Source organism: Triturus cristatus, chromosome 4_2 (genome assembly GCF_964204655.1).
Source record: "Triturus cristatus chromosome 4_2, aTriCri1.1, whole genome shotgun sequence".
Classification (NCBI taxonomy): Eukaryota; Metazoa; Chordata; class Amphibia; order Caudata; family Salamandridae; genus Triturus; species Triturus cristatus.
Window position 1 is genome coordinate 343,666,911 of NC_140586.1, and position 25,770 is coordinate 343,692,680.

General features: G+C 45.8%; 1 long non-coding RNA gene across 1 annotated transcript; it reads left to right on the forward strand.

Moving 5' to 3' along the window:
- The first annotated feature begins 2,806 nt into the window (after positions 1–2,806).
- Positions 2,807–25,211, forward strand: LOC146833847 (uncharacterized). The gene is made up of 3 exons (XR_014960275.1): positions 2,807–2,847; positions 23,793–23,842; positions 25,107–25,211. It is a non-coding gene; the product is annotated as an uncharacterized LOC146833847 (long non-coding RNA).
- Positions 25,212–25,770: the final 559 nt, after the last annotated feature.

Genomic DNA, 25,770 nt, shown 5'->3' on the forward strand with positions numbered 1-25,770 from the left:
GGCTGCTCCACCTGTCTGGGTCCCCAGTGGGGTATGGAGGCTGCACTGGGGGGGCTTTGCACCGTCAGCACTCTTGGATGCTTCAGTTCAGAGCCGCCGACCATTCTGCAGCAGCAGGTTCCATGCACCCCCAATGTTGATGCCAGGGCTGAAGGGTGGAGGGACATCATACACGCCCTGGCCGGGAGCTGGCCCCAGCTCCAACCACCAAGCCAGATGTGGTGTTCTTCACTCCTCCTGCTCCCAGGGAAGCAGCATCTGGGCAGCAGCAGCGACAGAGCAGAGCTTTTTACTCAATTCCAGTAGGGAGGGCCCAGGTCAGCGCAGCCCATCAGTCAGTGGCAGCAACACGGTCGCAGCTAAGCCAGCGGCACGCCAGCAGGGACCGGGACCCAACTAGGTTCCCCATGCCCCTTAATGCTCACACCGGATGACCATGTGCTCCGTCCTCAGTCGCCTGATCTCAGCAGAGGCCCCCCACTCCACTTGCAGTCACCTCAGAGATGCCGGCGATGCAGCTGCTGGATCGCAGTACACCAGAAGGCCAGTACCGCCAGCAGCAAGCCGGCTTTGTGCAGCAACAGTCACTAGGCGGGGTTCACAGGTGGCCTCCCCACAAACGGCCGGTACCATCGATTGATAGTCATAGTTAGGCGCAGCATCAAGATTGTTCGGGATATGGCTGGAAGCAGGAATACTCTGGATAACCCGGATTTACCCAGCAGAGCTATCTAATGCATGTCCGGCATCTTGATGTTGCTCAACAGACTTCCTTAAGATAAAACGCTGTTTGGCCACACTTGTTTGTCATTTCAGGAATGGGATCTACCAGTTAAAGGCCTTGTTGTTGACTTTGATGGCCTGTTATGTTGTAAAATGCCAAAAACCTTGGCGCAGATAAGCAATGCAATTCTTCGGGATGAGGGGCATGAGTTGTATGATAGCAGTGTTAAAAGGCACATTGGGGAGAAAATCAAAATCGAATATTGCCAAGGACAATTATAAGGATCATTTACAATGAAAGGTTCCAGATGGAGTAAGAGGAAGTTGCTTGCATTTTAAAGTGGAACAGATTTCTTGACTGCTGGTATTTTGCATTTGCTGTTCGATGTAGTTTGATTTCTCTTTGGCTTTTGTTTGTTACAGTATGTGTGAACCAGAAGCAAGGTCTCCAAGATGGTTGTGACTTTTTGTCTCCAAACTTATTCTGATTTAGGTGATCAGAAAGGAAAATGTCTGAAGCTAGGTTCCCAGTAATTGGTGACTTGTGTTTTTTATACTAAACAGCAAGGGTCAGAAGTCAGTGCACAGAATTTTCACAAAAGCTTTGCAAGTGAAGGGCTGGGCTTTAAAACCTTCATGTTCATGCTGTGTCCTTGGGTAAGGGTGGAGGTAGAAATGTGTTGAGTGATTTTTGGAGATTGCATTGGAGGTCAATGGACAGTCAAGTCAAGTCTTCCATTTTTCATCTTGGTTGGGATGTATGCTTTGTCCAAGTTAGATGGAGGAAAACGTTGCCTCTTTTTGAAGGACCGATGAGTTAGCTCAAAGATTTGGGGGCATATTATCAAGACAGGCGATAAAATTATCAGTTTTCTGCCGCTAAAGCTGTGATAATTTTATCGCCTGTCTTGATAATATGCCTCTTAATGTGTCTGCTACAGAATATTATGGTAACCTAAAAAACACAAACTAAAATCTTGCCACAAAGTTCTAAGCACTCTTTCAAATGTTTGCATTCAGAAAAAGGATTTTAACGCTCTGCATGACTGCTTGCAATAATAAAAGTGGATGACCCTTCAAGAGGAAAACAGAGGTCCAGCTTTACTGGGCAAAACCTTTGAAGGATTACGATATGAAAATGTAAACCTTATGCAATCTTTCAAAATTGATGTTCTTGTTCCTTTTCATCTCTCTGTAGATTCGAGGATGGGAGAAGTCGCTGTGCCCGATGGATCAGGTATGTCCCATGTGTGAGAAGAGCACCATGTAAATCTGTGGGTGCCTGCTGTGTGGAACAGTGTGAAATCCTTGCTGCGCTGTGCTATGTATGGTTGTGATACTCGCTGTTAAGAACAGATTCTAGTATGTGTTTTTAAGGGTAGCATATTCTGTAGCAGACACATTACATATTTGAGCTATCTGATCGGCCCTGCAAAAGGAGGCAATGTTTTCCTCTAGGTAACTTGGACAAAACACACATCCAAGCCAGAATGACCAATGGAAAACTGCAATCGTCTGCCCACTGACCTCCAATGCACTCTCTGAAAACCACTCAAAACATTTATACCTCCACCCATACCACAGAACACAGCATGGACATGAATCTCTCAAAGCAGGGCCCTTCACCTGCAAGAAGCTCCTGTGCACTAACTTCTGAACTTTGCTGTTTAGGATAACACGAAAGCCACCAATTACTGGGAACCTGGCCACAGACATTTCCCTTTCTGATCCTCTAAATCAGAATAAGTTTGGAGACAAAACCACCCAACCATCTTGGAGACCTTGGATGTACTTTGCACACACTGTAACAAACAAATTCAAAAGCCAGGCCAAATTACATTTCACAGCAAATGGAAAGTACCAATAGTCAAGAAACATGTTACACTTTATAGTGTGAGCAACTTCCTCTTACTCAGTCTAACGCTCTGCCAAACTGCTTGCAAAGTTAAAAGGTGGTGGCCCTTTGTGAGGAAAACTGAGGTCTAGCTTTACTGGCCAAGTCTTCTGAACGATTACAGTAATAACATTTAAACCTTATGCAATCTTTCTAAATTGGTGTTCTTGTTACTTTTTATCTCTCTGTAGTGACCAGAATCTGAGGAGGCGCATTTCCCGAGGCATCAGGTATTGTCCATTGTGTGAGAAGCTATCTCTGAGGAGCAGTTTGAAATCCTTGCCATGTTGGTTGTGATAGTGGCTGATAAGAAAAGAGACAGCTCTTTGCTGCACTGTGCTGTGTCTCATACTGGCTTAGAGGAACAGAGAGAACCCCTTTCTGCATGGTGCTACATGTCATAGTGGCTCAGAGGACCAGAGGCCGCTGCCCGCTGCAATTTGTTTTGTGTGATATCAGCTCAGGTGAACAGAGACAAATCCTAGCATGTAGCATAGTAGGTGAGTCTATGCCTGGACCAGAGGAGCTGTGCCAACTCTTTGCAGCAATGGGTTCTCTGTGATACTAGCTATAAAGACCAGTGACAGCTACTTGCTGCCCATTGCTGTGAGTGATGCTGGCTCAGAGCAGCAAAAACAATTCCTTTGATACAGAGTTGTGTGTGATAGTGACCAGCGGCGGCTGCTGCCAATCTGAGGTGGGGGGGACAGAAAAAGAAAAGTAATAATAAAAATAGAAACTTACCTTTCCTGCCAGCCTCCATGATCGTCTGCTCCTGCGCCGTGCCTCGCTGCTCCTCTGCTTCAGTCCCGGCACTGCAATCCCCGGGAGCATAGGCTCCCTGACCCCGCACAATGCCAGCGCTTCTCTCACGCTATTACTTCCAGCATGAGAGAAGTGCTTGGATTGGGCAGAGTGGTGTGGGCCGGTTATACGCTCCCGCAGGGACTGGGAGCCTGTGCCACTGGGCACTAGGATATCTCCAGCGAACAGCCTGGAGATATCTAAGTGCGTATGTTTGATTTGGCCGGCTGTGGACAGCCGGCCAAACCGACATGCGCACTTTCAGTGGCTACCACTCCTCCTTCCCCTGCTGTGTGTTGCTGCAATATTGCCCCGCCACGACCTAGACAGACTGGAATTAAAAATAAAATGACAATAAATTAGCTTTATTGTCGTTTTCTTTTTCTTCTGTCAAGCTGCATTTCAGCAGTGGGGCGACGCTCCTCCTCCATAGCCAAGGAGCCACCCCTGATAGTGTCTCAGATTAACTGTGCTAGCTCCTTGCAGCACTGTGTTGTGTGTGATGCCATCTTCGATGAACAGAAACAGCTCAGATAAACAGAAATAGCTGCTTGCTGCACTGTGTTGTTGTTTTTTGATGAGGATTTAGATGAACAGTGACAGATCAGTGTCATGTGTGATGCTTGCTCTGATGAGCATCGACAGCTCTGTGGTCCACTTTTTTGTGTCTGAATTGTCTCAGAGCAGCAGTTACAGCTCCTTGCCACAGTGTGTTGTGTATGATAACAATTCACAAAAAATGATAACAGCACCTCACTGTGTTCGTCTGCTACAGTGCCTAATTTGTCGAATAATAAGTACCACTGTACAAGCATTTCTCAGATGCCCATGGCCAGCATTATTAAATGTCAGCATGCAGAATGACAAGGCTGTGAAGTCCTAAATCCACCCCAGGTCTCTTAAATCAAATCCTCGACACTCCCTGCCTCTTTATCTCACTGTTGCAGGTTACTGATTTCTCCCTTGATGACTGTTTTTCAGTATTTCTTTGTATGTTTCTTTGTGTGTTTTGCCTTTCCTACTCTCTGGAAATATTTGATGAGGAAAAATAGGTGGTGGTCTCCAAAAATGAGTGCCAATGAGACTCTGCCAGCAACCACCAGCTCTTAGAAAGCGTTGGTCTGATACTGGTGTAGCGGAACAGTACCAGTTCATGCCGCACTGTTCTGGGTGTGGGGGTAACACCTGCTCAGAGCAACATTGATAGATAATGGCTGTGCTGTGTTGTGTATGGGTGTATCAAAGGAACTTGTTTCACTATGATATGTAGGGGCTCTGTGGAACATTGGCAGCTCCTTTCTGCACTAAGCTCTTTTGCTGGTATGATCCTAGCATAGACAGCCACACACGCTTCCTATTGTACTGTGCGGTTTGTGGATGTGATATGGACACGGAGTAATAGTGGCAACTCTTTGCTGCACTGTACTATTTGAGTGCATGACTCATGGTATGAAGAGCAGTGCAATACTCTGCGTTTGAGTAAGATGCTGGCTCAGAGAGACACAGACAGCTTCTGTGTAAAGTATGGGAGCAATATCTGCTCAGAGGAGTGGTGACTGCTTCTCCATGCACTGCTCTAGGTGTGCATGATGCTGGTGCAGAAAAAGATGCCAGCTCCTTGCCACACTTTGGTGTGTGTGGGTGGTATGCTGGCACAGATGACCAATGAGAGCAACAAACTCCACTGTACTGCATGTGGGTGTGATAGAAGCTCAGGCATACATCCTCAGTGGTATCAGGCGTTGCCTGTGCAGGTAAGAGCGCTTTGGTGGTGGGGCAAAGTGGGGGTGAGTTGACAGACAACAGAAAATAAAATTTAAACAAGCATTGGCATAGCCAATAGGTCTCGCCTTTTGGACATTATAAGTGTTTAGCCATGCAACAGTAGATGTTGCACCAAGGATATTGTGTTGCATAATTAAATACTTATAAGGTCCCAAAGGCGAGACCTATTGGCTATGCCAATGCTTGCTTTTCAACAGTCACCGAGACGGATGTCGAACTAGCAGGCATACTCAATAACTGTATTTTTTCACTGAAGAAGCATGGTATGAACATACACATTTATTCTGTAGTAGAATATCCATTTTGCACTTGTGCCGCCCAAAGGCAAAGAGGAGAATCAGTAGGTAGAGTTAGGAGGTGCTTCATCAATGTTCCTTAACAGTCAAGTGAGACGGATAACCGTAAGGATAGTTTACTCAGTCAAAGACCCTGTTGCAGATATCGGAGTGAAGCCTGCAAGTCACTTGTTACCGTCCCTATATCATAATCTAGCGGGTTAATGTGCCTGTTGTAGGACGCTAACTCAGTGCAATGTGCAGGCAACAGATGTCAGCCTAATCTAGCCACTGGTGAATGCTGGTTGTGTGTGGCCCACTCATTCAGTTCTAGCTTTGTAACCTAAAGCACATTGCATGCTGGGGTTTTAGAACCCCTCAAAGCTACACCCACAAGTCACACAGAGCAACCAATGATTGGCTATAAAGTTGACTGATTGACGGTGTCACACAAAAGAGGCAGCTCTGTCAGGGCAGGACACTCCGGTAGATCACGACCCCGGCCTCAGAGATCAGCTTGAGATCTACAAAAACACAGTTTATTGTATTTTTTTTAATGGGACTTCTGATCGAGACTTTGCTACTTACAAAGTGTTTGCTCGAACATGTTAGCAAAACCTCACACGACGGATACATTATCATGATTTTACTATCGCTATGGAGAAACAAATACTGTGGCAGAAGGCGCTATAAAAAAGGCATTGTTATTCTTGAACAATAGAAGCTATCCGCATCATAGGAGCAAAAAATGATTTATGCTATTTAGATTTTTTTTTAGGAATGCGTGGGTCAGAAACTAGAGGTCAAAGAGAGATGGGAGGAGACAGAATATAAGAGGTGGGGAGAGGGAGGTGAAATCGAAGTGGTCAGAGAAGGGAAAAATGGATTTAGAATGAGAAAAAAGACAAAACAAGTCCGGGAGTTGTGTGCGAGTGGTGCGTGCAAAAGTGAAAGTGATCGCATGCTGCCGCCAGCGCGCACGCGCGCTAAGCAGTAAAAGGCAATTTTTAAAAAAGCACGGGAGTGATCGCGCTGGAAGGGAGGCAGATGGCGGCTGCGCGCGTGCACGCTCACGTGAACGCAAGCTTGAGGCCAGCAAGGTCTGGCAGCACTTTGAAAACCCCAATACTAAATGTCTCGCAGTCCAGCGCATGCGCTGGCTCAGGCGAGACCTAATAAGGAAACCCACTTACCTTGCACTCACCGTATCGCCGAGTCAGCAATGCAGAGAGCACAAGGTAAGTGTTTTTATTTTTTTTATTTTATTTTTCCTCGTCGTCGTCTGTCGACTCACCCCCACCCAACCCTTCCGCTCTTACAAGCATTGGATATTGTGGTATATCGCTAGAATATCAAGTTTAAATATCATTCTACAAAAATATCATACCCAGAATATTGGCTTCCAAAATATTGTGAAGGCAGCCAAATGTAGATAAATGTACAGTTCTTGAATCAATACTTATCTATATATAAGCCTACGTTCATAATATTTTGGTAGTCAATACTCTGGCTATGATGTTTTTGTAGAGTGATGTTTTTGTACTCAATAATCAGACAGTACAGGTACCAATGGCTATCATAGTGAAAGCAGTCAGTACTAGTTTATCTGGCCTCACTCAAGACACAGCTACAGACAATAGTTTTGATAGATTATTAAATATTGATGGGTCACAGTAAAACTAAGATTACAAAACCCAGCCTGAAGCAATGCAACTTTATTGCATGACACAAGAAAACAGTGGGGCATATATACAAGGAGACTGCACCACCGGAACGTCCCTTTTACCAACGTTCCAGCGGCGCAACGCTCTGCTTCATATTTACAAAGTGGCGTTAAGCCACATTTTGTGCCTGAAGGCTGCTTTGTAAATATGGTGCCTTTCACTCAGATATCTGCGTGAAAGGGGCATACAATGGATGTTGGTGTGGTCGTTCTACCGCAGCGCCATTGCTTTTTGACACAGCCCCAGATTTACAAGGATCTATAAATCTGAGGAAGCAGCACAAACTAACACCATGCAAAAGGAGGCATTAGATTGGTGCAACAAGGAGAAATACTTTTATGTCTCCTCTTTTTTAGATTTTTCTATGTGTGCAAAAATTTTTAGCACACATAGAAAGAGCAAAACGACATTAATGATTGTTTTTGTGCATGAAGGTGTCCCTTTGTGTACAAAAACAATCATTAAATAATGCTGTTTTAGTGCATGAAGGTGTCCCTTTGTGTACAAAAACAATCATTAAATAATGGTGATTTGCTACTTCTAAGGATTGTTTGTGTGCAGGAAGGGGCACCTTCCTGCATATAAACATTCATTCCTGTAATGCAGACATCATTGCACAATGGCGCATGGGTGTCTGTGTTGGCGCTAGCCAGCTATTTTTAGCTCTAGGAAAATCACAAGGGTGCACCGTATTCTTGTAAATACAGTGGATCCCTGGATTTTGGAAATGGCGCGCGCTGCAACATTTTTGCAGCGCCGTTCAGCGCCAATTCCTTGTACATATTCCCCAGTGTCTGTTCCTTCTTTGAATAACATTCTTCCAAACTGTGGAAGGATTGAAGGTTTTGAAAAGTTTTAAAATGTCCGTTGGCATCCTCACATAAGTTTTTAAAACCTTTGTCACTTTGTGGGAAGCTGATGGGATTTTTTTTTTAAACACAATAAAAGGAGCCCTGTGCTGTTGTGGGAACATTCTTTCTGCCAGACAGGGCTGCTAGCTTAGTGCCCTTAAGCCACAATTTACTGTATTGCTGACAAGCCATGTGCCTCCACTGCCATGATCCTGGAATTTCCAGGCAGGACTCCTTCAGCCAGTAGCGTAGGAAAACCGTAGCCGCACCCTCCCCCACTCCCCCCTACTGCAAGGGATGGTGAGGATGTCCTGGCAGAACCCATACACTCGAGCTGACAAGCTGAAAGGGTCCCCCTTAATATATAGAGGACAGCCCCCGCAATGCGGGGACGACAGGGGTGTCCATTATGCCTCTGCCTTCAGCATAGATGAGGAAGTATGATGCTCACCTGTCAGTGTTGTTTTGTTTTCCCACTGTCACTCAGAGATTTCAACCCTGAGTGACAATCCTGAAAACAATTCCATGCAGGCAGATGTTAGTGTGCATTGACACCGCTATCTGTAGGTCCTGTTAGAATATCATTTGTACCAGAGGTCAGAATTGAGTGACATTTTTAGAGCTCGCCCTGGTCCAGATATTGGCAGGTTGCTGGTTGTGGTAGGTTTGATTTGAGGTGCATACATGGCCTGCGTGCTGATATATGAGCGGTGCTGCAAGATTTATTTGAGGTACACTGAACAAATTATGTTTTTTGGTATCATCCAGTGTTACCACCTCTTCACCGAGAAAAATACCAGCAATCTCTTCATGTTTTAACATTCTGCAAAGTCCTGGAACTGAGTCTTAAGTAGAACTTTAAAATCTTATGATATTTACACAATAAAGGCAGGGCCGGACTGGTAATACCGGACACCGGGCAATCCCCCTGGAGGCCGGAATAGGTGGGGTCTGGTTTCTTTACAGAAGGCCGGTTTTGTCACTGGGGCCGCCGATTTTTGAAAAATCGGCCCCCAGCAACAAAATCAGAAGACCGTCCTGCTTCCAGGCCTGTGGCAGCATGGGTTCTCAGCAGGAATCCGACCCTGGAGTGTCCAAATGCAAAAATACACACGCAGTATAAATAATATGATATTATTTATACTGAGTGTGTATTTTTGCATTTGGTTAATATGTACTTGTGGGCAAGGACTGGAGAGGCGCACGGGGTGACATGTGAGGGCCAGAGGGAGAAGCCATGCACGAGGGGCAGACACAGTTTGGGATCCAGAAGGAGGCCTCCTGGAAGAGAGGCACCAAACACCGAGGCTGCGGGGATAAGAAGGGAGCGCAGGAGAAGAAGTGAATGATCCTCAGCAGGCCTCGAAGAGCTGGGGTACACAGAGCGCCACTGAACCAGTGTGCGCCCAAGATCACAAGGAGGGCTTCAAGCATGCGCCGGGCAGGTCCTCCTACTGCTGGCAAGATGGCTGTTGGTGGATGACTCCGGTCCTATTATAGCTTGCAGTCCACGGGGTATCTCTGCTGCCGCCAGCCCGAGGCCACTCGGCAGAGCCTGTGCGAAACGGCCTTGAGGGAGGGAGCCCGTGTCCAGAAGGAACAGAGAGGCTGCTCGTGGGGAGCGATAGCAGCTCACCCTAGGGGCGACTGAAGTCTCAGGACTGAGGCCCCATGGCCGTAGATGAGCTACAGAGGCCTGCAGCGAGGCAGTGCCTTGCACTTGCACTCTTACAGGTAGAAGGAGGAAGCAGGGAGCGCTGCAGGGTAAGCGGGAGGCGCCATGGGAGAAGCGAGAGCTGCCGGGTGAGGGTGGGTGTGCCGGCATCGGCGGCATGTGGGATGAGAAGGGCACGAGGACAGGGAGTTCAATGATCCATGATGCAAGAAGGAAGGGGCACTGCCGGTGACGTGAGAGCAAGAACATCCCGTGAGCTGGCACTGCCCAGGAGCACAGGCAAAGACCGGGAGAGCTGGCAGCCCCAAAATAAAGGACCATGAGACAGGAGATCTGGGGGTTCGAGCCAGGAGACTGACAGAGGAGCATGGGCACCAGGGAGCAGGATTCAGGAGCCCTTGCGGAGTGAACTGAGGAGCAAGCCCTGGGCGGAGAAACAGTGAGTGTAGGGTGCAGTGACCCAGGCACACTGACTTGGAAATGGCACTGATGGAGAGGTACTAAGGGCTGTCACTGAGCAAAAGGGGTCGGGTGTAAGTGCGTACACACAAACCACAGCGCCACCATTTGCTGTTTGCTTTTTGCCTGAACTTCTTGTATTGCCCTGCCTCACATTAATGTTTTATTTAGAATGAATATTTACCATAACGATTATGATACACTTTTGGTGACTGTATTTATTTGTGAACTTTTTATAGTGCTGTACTGGAAGCTAAAATGCATCGGGGCACTTTTCAGTCTTTTTCAGAAGTGAAATCCTGGAAATTTGACAAACCATTGGTCTGCATAGCTTTACAGCACTTCACTAACTATAGCCGCTATCATACAAGCTGTAATTGTCTGTATTTTCAGACCACTGCCATTTTTTTATATTCTATCCTTTTGAGCCCACTAGAGCAGTGGGTGGGTTGCTTTGTGCAATCACAGTCTCACGCAGAGCCAGTTACAGATGGAATTTCCAGCAGCAGTTTAAGATCTTAGAGTTTCTGGTTGCTCCAATAGGTGTCATTTCTTATATTTATATTTTTCCCTCATGTTCATTGCTTGTTTTTTGTAAGAAAGTGGCTCTGTATATACTGTTCCCAAATAGGTACAGGGTGTACAGAGTCCACAGTCCCCAGAGGTTTGGCAGTGGTTAAAGTTAGAAATAACCATACTCTCTAAAGTGGTAGCTTGGTTGAGCAGTAAGGCAGTATCACAGGACAGTGTAAAGCATTTGTTGTATCCACCCAGTTAGCAAATGGTCTCACACACACTCAAGAAGTGAACTCTAGTTTGTATAAAAAATATATGGTTGTTTTATTTTAGAACCAACAATAGGTATCAAAATATACATTCTCAGAATGAGATACTTTAGTTAAATACTTTGCAAAAGGCAATTGACTTTTGCAGGTAATCGTTACAGTTTGTTGCAATAGGCAACACGATTTCAAACACAATTATACATTGAGCTCAATGGGAATTTTAAGTTATGTGCAATTGATTACTTTCAGGATCACTTTTCTAACTCCAGGACTGGATCCTAGATTCAGTCCCGGGACAGTTCTTGGAAACAATTGAGTACATTTGTTTTAGTTACTGTTGTGATTTGTAAGCAATATTTTGCTATTTTAAAAGTTGACACTTCGAAGCATGTTCTAAACAAATTACCAATGTAATCCTCTGAAATAAAATTAACTTAGCAGGTAAGTGGGGTTATGGTTACTTTTTCTAGGCCAGTGTTGGATCCTAGATCCAGCACTAGTGTACCACCTGTAAGCAGATGAGAAACTACGTTTGAGTTACACAGGCGATTTTTAAGGAATATTTATAAGTTTGCAAAATCGACACAGAAGAGATTTCACAGAAAAACAGTCAATGGTTTCCAATGAGAGAAAATTGAGTTAGTGGTAAGTACGTGTGTAAGTACTTTTCAGGGTCAGTACTGGGCACCAAGATCCAGCACTGGGATCTCTCCTAATAGGAGGTGAGTATTTCCGTTTTCGTTACTCGGTTGATTTTAGGTGAATATTTCAAAGTTTAGAAACTCCACACAGAACAAATTTCAAGAGAAACCAGTCAATGTTACCCTATGGAAGAAATGTGAATTATCGGCTTTTGGGTAAGTACTCGACTGGCAGAGCTGAGGTTCTGGGCATAGACTCAGGGGTCTGCCAGGGTCAGGTAAGTACAGTTGTTGCGCCCTCAGCGGCACAGGGGCAGCCGGGTGCAGAGTGAGTTAGGCCCAATGTTATCCTATGGAAGGCAGGGGGCCCTTGGTTGGTGGCTGCTGACTAGCAGGCCACGCGGCTGTGGGACCTGGGCTCCCGGTCACTTGCGCAGGGAAAATGGTGAAGTAGATAGGAGTAGAAGTTGCACTGCCAGGGCCACTCGGGCGGCTGGGTGCAGGGTGATTTTGAGCCTTCAGGCGCTCAATGGATTGCTATGGAAAAGCTCAAGGACGAACAAAGGCTGCAAGCTCAGGGACGAAGACTCTTCAGGTGCCACCACCACTTCGAGGGGTAAGTTGGGTAGTTGGAGGATAGGTAGGTACCCAGGAATCGGGCACAGGTTGTCACAGGGCGCCGGGTGCAGGGGTGCCTTTTGGTGTCGGGAAATCTTACCCTCTGTTGATTGCGGTTGGGGGGGGGGCCCTGGTTCTGAGGCTGCAGGCGTCGTCAGGAGCGTCAAGGTGGGTCCTTGGGTACCGGATTTGGGGTCACAGTGCTGGGGGGAGGTCCTCGGGGTCTTTGTCCACTCCGGCACAGGCCAGGCATGGCGGATGCAGAGTGTGCAGGGTTCACGGTTCCGGGATGATGCCATGGGTTAGATACTTGCTTTGAGCAGAGCCACTGCTCGTGGGAGTCCCAGGTGCTCAGAGTCACAAGATAGCCAGGTCCTCCGGGGATTGTGAGGTTGTTGGCCACAGGAGGTGCCGGGATTTAGCAGGAGCAAGTTCGAGGGTCGATAGGCTGGGAGGGCTGGGGCCAAAGCAGTTGGTGTCTTCCTCTTCTTAGCAGCTGCACGGCAGGTCTTCTTTCTTCTTGATCTTCTTTGCTGTTTTAGAATCTGGAATCTAATGAAGGAAGGTTCAGGGTGCCCCTAAATACTAAATTTAGGGGCGTTACAGGTAGGTAAAGGGCAGGGACCATTGGGTCCCTGCCCTGGGCTGGGTACACCCCCTATCCTGCCACTCTCTAGTGGGAGGGGGGCAGTGGCGTAGTCCTGATTGGGTAGGGCTCCCCATCTTCAAGATGGCGAGGGCCCAGAGATGTGCTTCACCTCGCCTCCCCCACCTGAGGGGTGGGGTTGGCAGGGCTGGCACATCCCCTGTCCTTATTTGGAGTTTCTGGCCAGTCTTCACGCCAGAGAGGGGGTCAGAACTGGTGGGGGCCAGTTGCTGAGTACAGCAAGTGACCTGGAGAAGCTCACAAAGGCGGCTTGCCTTTGGAGCTTCCCCCTGCCCATCCTGGGGGAGGAGACGTAGCACCTCGCCAAGGATGTGCATTGTTGCAGGCCCAGGAGAGCGGGAGCTCTCCACCCAGGGGTTCAGCAAGATGTCTGCTGTGTGGCAGCGTAGGCAGCTTCTCAGACAAGACGTGGATTGTAGGATAGGTTTCAGGGGGCATCTCTAAGATGCCCTCTGTAGTGCTTTGTACATTAAATCCCACACTGGCATCAGTGCGGGTTTAATGTGCTGAGAAGTTTGATACCAAATTTCTCAGTCTTCAGTGTTGCCATTATGGTACTGTGGAGTTTGTGTTTGACGAGCTCCCAGCACCATATACTCTTAAATGGCAGCACTGCACTGCACCTGGAATGGACCTGGGTACTGTAGGGGCACAGGGCTCATGCTCCTGTGCCCACACCACTGGCATAGGGCACCCAGCTAGAGGGGTGGCTGATGTATGCCAGGGCAGTGTAGGTTGTGGGCATGGCACACATGGATGTGTACCATGTCGACTCTTTGTTTTGTCTTGTACCCAGACACTCAGCCTGCAAGGGCAGTGTGTTTGTGTTAGGGTACAGGGCCTCTAAGGGTGGCACAATAAGTGCTGCAGCCCTTAGAGGCCTTCCCTGGTCACAAGGCCCTGGGTACCTAGGGTACCATTTACCAGGGGCTGACATGTGGCCAGGGTTTGCCAATTTGGGTTTTAGGTTTTAGGGAAGGAACATAGGCCCTGGGCACCTGATTGGCAGGAGTCCAGGGCACACTCAGTCAAAGTACATTCAGCAATTCGGCAAAAAGTGGGGGCATACCATGCAAGAAAGATGGCACTTTCTCACAATTTTTGCTCGCGAGAAAGTGTCACTCATAGTCATTGAATATCACTCATAATTACACTGAATTTATGAAAAATGTCACACACAGCAATCTGAAACCCTGGCAGCTATGCTCTGTGCACTCCTGCCTCTGCTCTGCAGAGAAAAAGCACAACTGCCATTGGTGAGGTGACCTCTCACCAGTGGTGCTTTTTACCCTCACAGACAAACAGAGGTGCTGCGGTGTAGTAGTTGAGTTGAATTTAGTAGTGTGTGTGCCTCACACACGCACTACTAAATTCAACGCAAGTTACCATTCCAGTCCATCCAGCTACTGCACTGTGCATGCGCAGGGAGAGGGTGCCGTGCAGCCGGTGCATGCAGGCTGCAGCCCGAATACACTTACTTCCGGCACCACACCCACTGTCTACCACCACCACCCCTCGAGACCAGGCAGGCACTGAGGCACCTGACCTGCCTTAATTGTAGGCATAATGACTGGATAACCTGGTGCTCTTTAAGGTCATCATGTACTATTCACTGTGCTATAAAAGTTAATACAATTAAATTTGAAATGAAAAATGTGCTGTAAAATGCACCATTTTGGTCTGTCTTTTTCCAAAGTTTTCTAAAGGGGAGAACCACCCCATACCCCCTAGTAGTGGTTGCGCTTGCAAGTTGCGCTCGCTCGCTACGTGACGGATGGGGGCTGCTCTCAAAAAATTTGCTAGGGCTGCTTTCAGTTCCCAGTTCAGTCCTGAATAAAGGATGTACTGATAAGGAAAAAAGACAGTTTTTAAGTAGTTATCCTAAATTGTGTATTGGCCATCACATTAAAATGCTGGTCATGATGTTATAATAACTGTTATAAGCAAGCATTTGCAATGCAATCGGTCTCGCATTTACGTGAGTTTGAGCTATTGATATTTCGAATAACAATGCCTTTTAATTTTGTTTTCGTTTTAAAAAAACATATATAAATTGCATTGTCATTTACAATGCCAATAGCTTATACTCGCGTAACTGCGAGATCTATTGCATTGCAAATGCTTGTTTTACAGTGAACCAGGCCACAGGCTTTCCTCGTGGCAAGGTTTGAGGGGAACCACTGGAGGAGAGATGCACAAATTGAGCATGTTATATACCAAAATATTTGTGAACTGGTGATAAAAATGCATTTACTGCAGATACAATTGTGCATCTGTGAATCAAGTCAGGTTTCAAATGACGGGTTTTTACAGAACACCCTAATGCATTCTGGGAGTTGTTGGTTGGCTGCTTTTTGATACGTGATTAATTAAAAAGAGGAATTTTGATCGAAAGTTTTACTTTTTCTCATTTCATTATGCTTCAGAGTGGGCTCTCCTTTAATTAGATTAATTGCATTCTGTGATTGTAGTTCAATTGAACTCATTGGATGAAAGTATCCGGTTTTAACGGTTTGTCAGACTGCGGCAGTATAGCGACCTGAAGCCGCTTGTGTTTTTTCTGGGCGCTAGATAGAATTGAGAGCGAGAGATCTCCTGCTAAGTGAAATCCTCTCTCCATGGCATTTGCTGCTGGATGTTAAGTGTCCAATGCTTGTTCTTGCTGGCTCCGGGCACGGCGTTGGATGGATGCCAGGGCATGCCGCTGGCACGCCGGGCCGTGGCTTGCAGAACGCCCATTCTTTAAATAATGACAGTGATACGAACAGCATGTGTAGCTGCTAAGAGCGCTCAAGTGGTTAAAGCACCTGCTCGGGCGATCTGTCCACAGAGGGCGACGGAGTCAAATACAGGACATGGCCACCCCGGCAGATACCCTCATCGGGCAGTTCCTTTGTATCTGGTAAGAGTAACTCTTATCACAGTGACAAGAAGAAGTAGCCTTTTACAAAGCACTATATTCAAAGCACAAAAATATGGTGCTAGCTCTGTGCTGTAGGCTTTATAAAGAATATCACTTAGGGAGTGGAGTATTCCACGGCGCCTAATAGCAGGTTAGGCTGTTAATATTGCTCTGTGGGATAGGCACCTGCTGCAGAGATATGTGTAGAAAGCCTTATGGTGACAGATTCGGTTCCAGGCGTTAAAATGTAACCTGAGTTCCTTAGACTCGTTAGTCCCTGGGGCCCGGTGCAGGAAGATCAACGGAAATGTCGGACATTTAACACCGGGATCTATGCCGACGTTTGCACTTTATTTACTTATTTTTACTTTTAAGGAAGTCAGAAAGTACTGCAGGTGCACTCCTCAATTTGTACAAACGTTGTACCAAAAACACAATAATGCGTACATATAAAAATACAAATGGGATGTAAATACCTATGTAGAAATGTAGGGGAAAAGAAAATGCACTGGTAAACTTTTTTTCGGATTTGGCCACAGCAAAGTAATTTCACTCCCCTGAAAGAGCCTTCCCAGACACCACCAGTATTTTTTGAGGGGTGCTCCTTTCGATTCCAGACTGCAAACACATTGGCTCTCGGAATTAACCTGAGTAAATGTATAACTGTATACATGGTGAGAAAACACTACAAAAGTGCCCATGCACTGGGGGTAGTACTGGGACCCAGTACCCAAAATGCACAATTTTTTAGGGCTCTGTGTGAGCGTTATATTATCAGCACAAGTTGGAATTTGTGTGCCCGAGGCAGCGTGTCCTCCTCACGTGCACAGCGGGGACAAGCCGCTCCTATGTGCTGTGCCAGGTGAGAGATGCCCCTGCTGGTACTGAGGGTTAGCATGAGTCACCCGCCCTCCTGGGCCGACCCCGCACGGGAACAGGATCCGGCATCTGTCCCTCGCCGTTCACCTTCAACCGACGTGGGTGTGCTGAGAAACACGAGTGAAACAAGGCCCTGTAATCCCGCCCCGCTTGCAGAGAGCCGGGAGGCCGTCTTGGTCTGGGAGGGACTCCCCTGGGAAGCCGCCACCTTTTCATGGGGGACTCAAGCCGGGACGTGCTGTTCCCACGTCTTCCTAAATGAAGGCAGATAGTAACAAGTGCAGCCGCAACAAACCAATATTTTCTCTGCTTGTGCAAGAAAATAAAAGCAGACTGCATTAGTGAGGAGAAACGCTTCCTTTTAGCCCGCGTGGCAAAATAATTAAATAAATAAGCAAGCGCGGCCGAAGTGGACCGCGCTGAAAATAAGAGTGCTTCCCGACTTATAAAGGAGACCGTGTAAAGCCACAAGGAAAAGATCCAGTCCTGATGGGCGGTCCCAAAAGGAGACAGGGCGGTAACAAGGAGGGACTAAGAAGCCGTATTATCTATCGGATGCCAGCATTTACCATGGACGATGACGCCAGCCAATGAAAAATATGGGCGGGGCTTCCACACCACAGCTAAAAAATACCCTAATACAGCATGCCTCGCAAAGCGAGCAGGGCATGCTCTGCAACGCTAGGCAAGACCTAAAAATGCTGGTCATGCTGTTATAAAAAGTGGCCAGGTGGCAACTCTAGTCTCAGTGCTGAAATAACAAGAGATGTAAAGTTTGTCTAGTGTCGTTAACAACAGAGGACATGGATAATGTGCAACACACGTGTTGGCAGACTCTTTTTTTATTGAATGCTCCTACGTCATCTGGCACGAAGCATCAAGCGCCACCCCAGGGGAGACGGGTCCAAACTATTATTTTCGAGTTGAGAGGGGTTGTAAGAGCTATGTGTTTTCCCCAGTAATGGCATAGTATGGTTTCGGGTTGCCACCTTTTCTAGTAAAGAATACCGGCCATCAGTTCACTATTTAAAGATTTTGGAAATGTCTGTATTTATTTTAACATGACCTATCTGTCTTTCTTTTTCTTAAATTATCTATTGGGTCATTAGGGTAGCTGAAGAACACATTGTAAAGTGCTTTCAAACATTTATATTGAGGGAGAGGATGTAGCCTTACGGCTAGAGCCGTCGACCTCGCAGCTGAGGAACCGGGTTCAAGTCTAGGCAAGAACGCTCAGCATCCTGTGATTCTGGGCAAATCACTTAATCTCCCTGTGCCTAACAAAAAATGAATGTGTTCATATGTAACAAAACTGGTGCTCATGTAAAGCGCTCTGATACCTGATATCTTCGGGTCGAGTTCGCGCTATATAACGCAAAAAAAAATGTACTGTGTAAACTATGTATTAATAAAGAGAAAGAATACCAGATTTAGGTAACTTTTCTAATGTCGTGGTAGCAGGGACATTGGAGTGCATTCATGCAGCTATAAACCTGGCCACATGGCAACCCTAGCAACAGGTCAATAATGTGGTGCATTGAAAGAGGGGTGTAGTTTTGAGATGACGGAGGCTCTACAGACATAGAATTAGTTGTTTTTGCAGAGCTGAATAGTGGGCCTCAGAGCAGAATAAGGAAGGCATTCTACAGGGCAGGACTGGAATAGGAGGAGGACTTGCTTATATCTAGTCAACATTTGCAAGACTGTCTGTACAAGCAGGAGGTACCACAAGCTGGATATGAGGGGGCGGACCTTTGTGTGAGGATTCATTACCAGCAAAGCAGGTGGGTCTGGTGTTCAGGACAAGGGGCACATTGATAAAGCTGTGCTCCCACTGAGGCAACAGAATGGGAGCTGTAGCCAGAAGATTATTGGGGTGTTGTTGAAGCTCTGCCTGCCTAGGTCCTACTATTGCAATGACAAGGGTTTCTACAGATCTGGACTTAGGTGCATCGGTAGAGCTGTGTTGCATCCACAAGATTATCGGGGTGTTTTGCCAGCGCTGCCCTTCCTGCATTTTAATGTTGCATTATCATAAAAATGTATTTCGGTCTTACGACCATACAAGTGCAAGTCCTATACAGCTCATTTGAACAGGATAAAATAAAAAAGTAGACATAAATAACATACTAAGAACATCAGTCAAGCAATAGTCTACAGTACAGTAAATATATGGATTAACCACTTGGTGCACAATGAGGAACAAAAAGTAAACAGGACAGCAACAACCTCTGCCTATTCTGAAGGAAGCAGATTAGTCCACTATGCTGCCTAGGTTCTTAGAGTGTACTGCACTCAAGACCTTAAGGTTGTATCAATAGAATATGAGCTAAGATTAAAATAGATAAAACTGAAAAAAAGGATGGGAGGATTCAGGAGATAGCTCATGTTTTTAGCGATTCCTCCTTATTGCCCACATATAACCCAGGAATTTTGCTACTGAGCAAGCAGTCACTGGTCTAGGGTCAAATCTAAGGATACGGAGAGCTTCACTATGAATACGTGTTCCAGCTGCTTGCAAACTGGTTTGAGCCATTTAGCTCTCTGGAGAAATTACACCGGACAGGCAAATACATGGGCAGTTGTCTCTGCCGTAAAAGTACAGCTGGAGCAAAGCTATGAGGTAGTGTGAGGATGGTGCCAAAGGCCTGTGAGAGAGTTCAGGGGAAGAGAGCTGCATATAGAGTTTCCTATCTAGAGGTGACTCGATAATGTCTAGATATTGTTCTAGCAAACTAGTCAATTTAAAATGCATGAACTCCATAGTTAAACATCCCCATGATGGATTAATAAGTGAAGCGTGTGCTACCCAGTTCCAATACTGCTTTTTGACAGAATCTTTACTAGAAGCAGTGTTGGGTCCTTAACATCCCAAAGGCCCTCTAGTCTAATTGCGGCTAGCAAGGATTTCATACTTCTTTTTAGAAATAATCGAGTGCACTAACTTCCATACGGGCATTGCTATACGGGCGCCACTTAGGAGTAGACCAGCCAAAACAGTAGAGGGCGTAGCTTAGGCTTATCTGTTATTGGGACTCGACCCAAGTCGAACCTTAATAGGTGGAGGCTCTGGGGTGTCAAGACCAGGTACCTCAGGAACTTGTTTTCTGATTTAATAAGGTCATCTATCCCTTCAAGCCCACAGTTCAGCTCCATAGAGGGCTGAGCTTACTGCTTTGGAATCATAGATCGGGAGGGAGTCTGCCACTGGTTTACTGAAGGAGGTTATCTGTTCTTTGATCAAGGCCTGACTAGTTGCCTATGCTTCAAGGACATCTTGGTCATGTGGGGCTTCTGTAAGTATGCTACCTAGATAATCAATGATGCTAACCCTTTCCAATGGAAGGCCTCCCAATAAAAATTTACCTCTTTGTGAGGATTAAGCAATAAAAGCTTTGTCTTTGATGTATTGACCTCTAATCCCAGTGTTTTGGAAACTAATAATGATCATCAGCAAACAATAATGTCACAGCAACCCCTCCCCCCCAACACACAAACAGAGTAGGGGCATCTGCTGGAATTTGAGAAAGATACTGGACAACACCATTCCCAAAGAGGGAAAAGAGTGTGGGTGTCAGGACACAGCCCTGACGTACTCCCTTGCCAACATTAATTGGTTCAGTAAGCTGGTATTGGCCACCCCAGTGTACCCTGGCAAAATTAGCTTCATGAAGGCGGATGACAAGAGATAAAATCTCGAGGGGAAGCCCTATGTCCTTTAGGACTTGCTTTAGCCTATTCCTGGGCACAAGATTGAAAGCAGTCTACAAGTCAATAAAAACTACATAGAGGCCCCCCCTGACCAATAAGCACAGTCTTCCAAGACAGAAGGAAATGAAACTCCTGATCAATGGTGCCTGTCTTTTGTCTGAAGCCGGCTTGAAAGGGGGTGAAGATGTTATATTCGCTGATCCAGTCCTGTCTCTTCGCAAGGAGTACTCAAGAGAACACCTTTTGGACAGTCTATAAGAGTGATGGGTCTATTTTTACAGGGTGAAGACCTAACACCTTATATATAGGGATCACCTCCTCTCCCTTCCAGGTTTTAGGTATTTGGGCCACCTTCGCTAGCGCTTTGGCTAAAGAACAAATATAACTTTTCCAATTCTCTTTTTCATATAGAAATACATTGCCAGGGATGCTGTCAGGTCTGGGGGCTTTTGTCTTAGTAATTTAATCGATGCTGGTCCTGATTTTGCTTTTAGAGAAAAAAATCCTTAACAGTAACATAAGCAAAATCTGGGGCAGTTCCTTGTGTACCTAGCACACATGACCCTGATTATAAGTGGTTAAAGTGGTCATACCATGCAGAAATAAAAATATTATTGGGTGGTAGTGGTGGCCTATTGCCATCCCCCCTGGTAACTAAGAACCAGAACTTTTGCGAATCTTCACTGGCGCAGGCCTGCCGAATTAACCTCCACCTATTGTTGTCCCACTTCCTTTTCGCTCTCACCTGAGCTGACCTATAAGTCCTTCTTCAGTCTCACACTAGGACCAAGCTCTTAGATCTAAGTTGCTGTATAAGACGCCTACACTCCTGATTGTACCATACAAACTGAGATCTTGGCTTTGGTCCCGATTTAGCAGAACGTATAGGGTCAATAAAATGTGCAGACAACCACTCGAAAAAACATGTGTGGCAAGCTGGGATCTCTTCTAGGCCTCCCGGTTGAATGGTTAAGCATGAGATCTCTGCTGTACAAGCCAGTAAATCTTGCTTGATTAATTCTAGCTTCTCTTCATCCTGAATGACCTGTGGGCACTTAAGGCACCGGTTATCATTTGTTGTAAATAGTTCCCTTGCTGTTAGATCAGATCTAGTGCAACTAGGTGGGTCCCCACAGGGTGGCACAAAAGTAAAACCCAGGAGATTATGATCGCTGTCGGTGGTAGAGCCAACAGCCATATAAATCACCCTGGGCCATAACCATAGGTCTACCAGAAAATAGTCTATACGACTTATGCTGTTGGTCCTATTAAATGTATTTGCTCCCAATTCATCCTTACTAGTCAAACCTTCAGCTGCCCCTAGTCCTAACTACAGGGAAAAGGCATTAGGCTGGAGTGCCACTTGGGACCATTTTTTAACTGGAGGTGGGTCAAGATTGGGAACTTGCCACAGATCATCCTCTTCCCTCATTCCACAAACATTCTCCCTCTCCGGTAGTTCAAAAGTAACGTTATAACCTCCAGCTTCAGTCAAGTGCAATGGTGAGGGCTATCATCCAAGAGCCCCTCGAGATCGGGTATGGTGACAGACCTCCTACGCCCCCTAGTCCCTTTGGTGTAGGCATTATAAACATCGAGGGGGAGGCTGTCCTGGCCTTTCAGTTTGATACCTAAAATATCTGGGCTGCTAGATGGAAGTCTGCAAATTATACAATGGAGCGCAATGCTAACCCAGATTACCAACCACCCCTCCCACCCCGCAGGGTGACCAAGATTATGAAAAGATGCTGGGCGATGGAACTTTACATAGCCTAAGGCATAAACAGGGGATGTGCTCCAGCTTTCCTGGAGAATACAGATGTCAAAAGATTCAATGTATTGGATCCAATGTAGAAGGGCCATTTCCGACTTCACCCCGGCCACATTCCAGGACTATACCAGGAGCCTCCTGCATGTTTAAAGAAATAGATCTCAATCCAACCTGAAGGTTTCCTACCTGGACATACGTCTGTGCTAGTCAAGCAGATGGTGCTCGTCTAGGCGACATTACTTTGATGTCCGATGGTTCCCATTCATGCGAGGCTCCAAGGGACATGGAGGTAGTAATATAGCCCTCGATCACTTGACTAAAATAATGTTGCAATCCTAAGGAACTCAGCAGATTAGGACTGAGATGTACTGATAGTGCTGAATTTCTATTGATGTATTAGAAAGACAGCTGCAGTCAGGGGATTATTAGAAAGACATCTGCAGTTAGGAGATTATTAGAGAAATAGCTGCAGTCAGGGGATTATTAGAAAGACAGCTGCAGTCAGGAGATTATTAGAAAGACACTAACAGTCATTAGATTATTGAAAAACACCTGCATTCAGGAGATTATTAGAAAGACGGCTGCAGTCAGGAGATTATTAGAAAGATAGCTGCAGTCATGAGATTATTAGAAAGACAGCTGCAGTCAGGAGATTATTCGAAAAACAGGTGAGGTCAGGAGATTATTAGAAAAACGGCTGCAGTCAGGAAATTATTAGAAGTACAGCTGTATTGAGCAGATTATCAGTGGCTTTGGCAGCGCTGGCCTAACGAGGCCTGACTGTTGCAATGGAAAGGGACTCTGCAGATCAGAACTGAGGTCCATTGGTAGAACTGTGTCCTGATTGATGAAACAGAAAGAGGATCAAGTACTGGGGCATTACCAGGGTGTTTTGGCGCCGATGTCTCTTAGATTTACTACTGCCATGGCAACAGATTCTGCAGGGTAGATTTGTCATGTTTTGGAAGAGATATACATGCTTTCAATAGGGCTGTTATCTGATGAGGTTTCAAGTACCAGGGTAGCGTCAATAAACAGAAGGGTGTGTGATACATAATGCATACATATCAGGGACTAATGAAGACCAGTTTTTTTGGGTGCAGTGGTAGAGGATGTTGCAGGGCAACATTTATGACCACTGGCAAAACCTGATGTGTTTTTGTATTAGACGAGAACTGAACAAAAAGAAATTAATAAAACTATGAATGAGAGATATGAGACAGCAGATATGAGATGAGGCATAAAGGATATGTATTAAGAGACATAAGAGATGCAAGCTAAAAACAAGAGATAAAAGAAAAAACATGAGAGTTGAGAAACAGAAATGACGAGAAAGGAGCGCTAAGTGGAAGCCATATCAGAGCTAATAGTGAGATAAACAAATATATGAGATATAAGAGCTACGAGATGAGAGATGAGATGTGAGAGGTAAGAGTAGTGATATAATTACAGATACCATAACAGATACTATAACTAACCAAATCTGCTAACAGATAAGATAATAAATATCGTAATAAGATATGATAATTAACACCCTAACAGATAAGATAAGGTAATTAATACCAGATGGAATGAGATAAGATATCGGTCATGCTTTCTTCAATAAATCTATTATTTCTTGTTTTTAGGCGCTTCTTCTGCCTGCCATCAGCGACTCACTACTTATACCCCAGACGTGGTACGTTCATTTCTTCAGTCTGTTTCCCTATGTTCTTGAGCTGTGATTGTGCTGGGTGGAGAAGGGCAATATCAGTGGGGACCTGTAGGAATGAGGTGGAGAACATGGAGGTGTGACTGATGGGTTGTGACCACAAGAAGTGCTGATGGAAGCAATGCTTGAAGCATGTTGTAAATATGTTATGGGTCTAGCAAATATCCAATTAAAAGGATGGCAGTTATATTGTGATTTTATTCCATCCAGTGATAGAAAAATTGTTATTTTCAAAATATAACCCTTTCTCTTGGAGTTCACAATGCAATGCTTAAGTGTGATTTCTTGCTGGTTTGATACCTTTACAGTGAATCTAAACTTTAATATTCCCCAGTCATATGCTTTGATGAGACCAATTAATATTGTAATATCTCATTGTTGGTGATGCAACACCTCGTGCCTCTTCCTCTCTGAAAATTTACAGCCGAGAAGTTACAGCTGCGCTGTTATTCAACAAGGCTGCAAGCGGCTGCTAAAGCTGCCCACATATATTGCGACACTGCAGTGCTGCAGATCATAGTGGCGTTGCAGACCATAGTGGCGGGCTGCAGGGTTGACCAGTGCCTGATTTGCACAGCTCGGAGCCTGGAGCAGTTCAGGAGTAGTTTGGAAGCAGTTTAGAGCGGAGACTGGCACAGTCAAAGCTGCTGTGTGGTGAATTGCAGTGGCCTGTATCAAGCAGTACCTGCCGGAAAGTCTGACAAAAAGCCTGCCAGAAAACCAATCCAGAGCAACTGGGTCGTCAGGGTGTCCCACTAGAAGTATTTAGCATATTTAAAGTCCCGGCTCCCTGGCCACCCTGGCAAAAGAGATTGTTTATCTGCTCTGCTTACTTTGCCAGCTTAGGCTGCTTTACTGCAATTGTGTATCATGCTACAATCTGAATGGCCAGGAAGGCCTACTGGTGATGCATCACTAGTACTAGCTGCTGTACTGTGACTGATACACAATCATACCAGAAGTTACCATTGCCTAGGTTGACCAGACATCACAAATTTTCCTGGGTCCTTCTGTTTCTTTACCATCTGTCCCGGAAGATTAAGGCAAATTCGGCTCATCTCCTGGTTTTTGGATAGGGTTGACTGAAAGCGGTGGAAGGCATGTTTTTATGTGTTCCAAAGCAGGGTTTGTTAGCAGTAGTTATAAGAAAGCACTTTAATTAAAACGTATTTTGTTGGTTTAAAAAAATTGCATTTTATTTATTTCCTTAATATCTCTTCTGTGATTCTAGATTACTGAGCGCTGTCATTCTGTGCCTCCAAGTTGCTGTCAGATTGTATATACCCCGCATTCCGGCCTACATGCTGTTAGGGTTGCCCAATGCCTTAACCTATCCACTACACTCCGAACGGGGTAAAGCCTTACATTGGCGCTGTGTGCAAAGAAGCAGGTCCTGCTATCCAAGTGGGGCCGAATGTAGTTCCGACCCACACAGATTGGCTCCATAAACTTTGGGACTTATTAGGGATGGAGAAGTTGACAGCTACCATTAGCCACACACTACCCAAATTCGGAAAACAATGGGGCGCATGCATTACACACCTCTCTGGAGAATTTCAACAGCTAACATGCCCAATATACTTATGCATGCTGCAGATCACGCAAACCACAGCCCCGGCGGATCCAGGGGAAGCGAAAGAGTGATGTCTATAACTTAGCAACTTGAGCACATGTTGTTTTCTTTTTCAAAGTTTCAAGTAAATTTGGATTATGTTTCCCCTCCTATTTTTACCCTTTCCCTCCCCACATTTTCTGTTTGGTCTTATGACTACCACGCCAGCCAATGGATGTAGGCGCAGGATGATGTGAATTGAATTAATGCCTTACTGCTTATTCCTCGCCGGCCAATGGATGTAGGCGACAGCTGATGTTCCTTATCCCCTCCCTTTCTGAAA